The sequence below is a fragment of the Micropterus dolomieu genome, linkage group LG11, assembly GCF_021292245.1.
Source record: "Micropterus dolomieu isolate WLL.071019.BEF.003 ecotype Adirondacks linkage group LG11, ASM2129224v1, whole genome shotgun sequence".
Taxonomy (NCBI): Eukaryota; Metazoa; Chordata; class Actinopteri; order Centrarchiformes; family Centrarchidae; genus Micropterus; species Micropterus dolomieu.
Window position 1 is genome coordinate 15391115 of NC_060160.1, and position 3081 is coordinate 15394195.

Consider the following 3081-nt stretch of genomic DNA (forward strand, 5'->3'; position numbering starts at 1 on the left):
TGTAATTTCAAGCCTTCTCACTCCCTGTGGACTCTGCTCTGACAGAAAAAAATCACATTGCCATGTTTTCATAGAAAGTGAGATGCTCTGGAGTGAACTCCATGAACTGCCACTCACTTTCCTTGTTTGCTTTTTTTCCAGTTCTTAAAGAAACAAGCTAGTTGTTACTATGCGCTGCCACAGTTACAAACAGTTGCAAACTGTTACAAATACTTCCAGTGAAGGCTTAATCATTGTAGCCTCCAGTAATGTGTAACCAGTCTAAGGTAAACATTTACCTGCAGAACTGATCATGCATTAATGACTGATCAGCACCTGGAGCTAAACCATTCTCCGGTTCCTGACTTAACATGCTAATAAGTTGTCCAGGTGTGCGTGTATGTGAGCGCACACACACACACACACACACGCACACACACACACACACACACACACACACACACACACACACACACTGGGATGTTTGTAGCCCGCAGGAGGTAGAAGTGAAAGACCACCAACTGAACAACGGACCAGGTGGTGAAATCAAAGAGGAGACAAGTCGGTCCAGCAACTTTTATCCTAAAAGCAGCCAAACTTCAGGGAGTTGAATCTGTACTCTTTGCAGCTGCTGCTAAAAACATCTGAGGCTCTGAGAGACAAACATGTTGCAGTCAAACAGTAACAACATTATTTTTTTGCAGTGTTTCCTATGTTTAATCCATTCCAGATAGATGCATTTGCACCAAATATTATTTTTGCAATTTCAAAAGTCTGTGGAAAATGCAGCCATGAGTGCTGAATATTTAAACATCTTGTATGTGACTTCCCTAAAGTTGGGGTGGCTGTGGCTCTCATCGTGGTAGCGCGGTCATTCACTTATCAGCAGGTCAGTGGTTCGATCCCTGTATCCACCAGGCTGCATGTGGAATTATCCTTGGGCAAGACACTGAACCCCCAATTGCTGAATCTATTTCTGTTTCACAGTGTGTGACGGAAATACTAGAAAGGCGCTATACAAGTACCGAACATTTACCAAGTTAGCTCATGGATGCAATGCTGTTTTCTGGCAGACACCTAAAGCAAGTGTTATACTTTCTGTGTCGAGTACCAAGGGACTGCTAGAGAGGGCAAAAAAAAAAAAGAAAGTCATCAGAGGGTGTACGCGTAGGCTCTGTGCGTACATCTGCGTGCCTCCTAATTGTGACCCACTACGCTACCAGGGCACCAAACAATGTAGCTGCGCATGTGTGGAACAAGTCCGCCAAGCTGACTCCACAAAGTAGCATAAACAGAAGTAGTCCGCCTCCATGGTGTCCGCAGCTGTCCATGTACGCGTCCGCTCCGAAATATATTCGAGGCTCAAGTGTGAGATGCTAGAGCACCCCACCGTCTCCCAGAATTAGGGTTATCTCAGATTGGGCACAGTGGTGGCTACAGAGTGGCATTAAAGGACCTTGTATTGATTTAAAATAAAGTATAAAATACAAAAATACAAAGTAAAAAAAAGCCAGGATATCTCAGCCTCTGCTGCTTCAATTTTGACCGTTTTTTTGTAGCTTGTCTTTTGTGAGTCCCCCACCTTTATAGAAGTGTAATACTACCCCTTTCCTATATAGTTAAGAGTGCGGAGAGTTGTTGGTTATGGCTAAGCTTCCACCTTACTGCCGTCTTATTAAATCAAAGTGCCTTTCAATCCATACCACTTAAGATTGGTTCCTCACTGTCTGATGTCCCAATCATGCTGTTTTAACAGGAAACACATTACATTGAGGAAGCAATGACACCAGCACCTTTAAGGTTGGGGAAAGATCATACAGATAAAAGAAAAGCCAACATTACTTGTTTGACTGTGAGGAAATGCTGCACACGCCCCTCCGCCAGCCCAAACATCATAACCTTACTTTCTGAATTGCTAAGGGCGCACTGCTTTGTGCATTGGCACTGACACTGCAGAACGGTCCATTACGAGTGTAATTCCTAGGGATATTGTGCTGGGGCCACCATAATTAAATTCTCCACCTGTGAGAAACACTGCTTTAATTTTTTCTGTCGTCAAGTGTGAACAAGTTACACAAGTCAGTTGAGAGATGCAACTTTTCCTTCTTTACTCCTACCATCACCTTGAAAGCAAAGCAGGCATTGAGACTCTGGTAGACCCACGACATATTCTCATTTAGCGGCTCCGCTGTTGTGGGATGTCATGGCTATTAATTCTATCTGAGCTTCATTAATCCACATTTTCCCATCCAGCCCCCCTGTCCTTAATCATCATTTCAGCCTTTGCCAGCATGGCCTCTGGTGGCCAAATACATCTAGGGTCGCAATGTGTTCCCTTAGCACTCTGGGAGTTTATGCACACATACACATACATACAAAACCCAGATAATAAAACAGGTCATCCATCTCAATCACACAGTATTGGACCCATGTCATTACATTCCCTCTCACTGGGGTGAAGCAAAGAAAGTTCCACGCACAAATGAACTCTCACTGACAACTGCTACAGTGCATGGAGAGCCATTACAGACTAAAAGTGACAACACTTTGTGACATCCACTAGACCAAATTCATCTTGTATGGCACTCCAGTGTGATATCTGATTTGTGAAGACACTGAAGGTCAATCAGCCGTGAGGGGAGAGGGAGGTCAAACCAGAATCAGACAAGGAAGGCTTTAGAAACGCTAGCTGTTAGAAGAAGAAAAAAAGGAACCTACGCTGGCAATTGAGTGGTGGTGAAAGAACTGAAGACTATCAAGACTGTCTTAGCACAGCTCAGTCCAGGTGGGCGATTGGTTAGAACCCGCTTATTGTTCCAGCAGATCTGAGCTGTTTGTCGTTATCTGAATACCAAATGGTTCCAATTTGCTGCGTGTGGGTGGGGGGGGTTGAATACCGCGGAGGGGGCCAACACACACAATGGAAACTGGAGAGGGTAATCTGATGGAAATCTCTGAATGTTCCTCTCCCTACTTGCTAAAGGTTAGCCTGCTTAACTGCCTGTCTGCTGGATGGTTGCTTGTTATTCATTCAGAGAGACAGACAGACAGAAGCACATGAGAGAACAGGTGCATGCATACGAGGAAATCAAGATGGTGGGT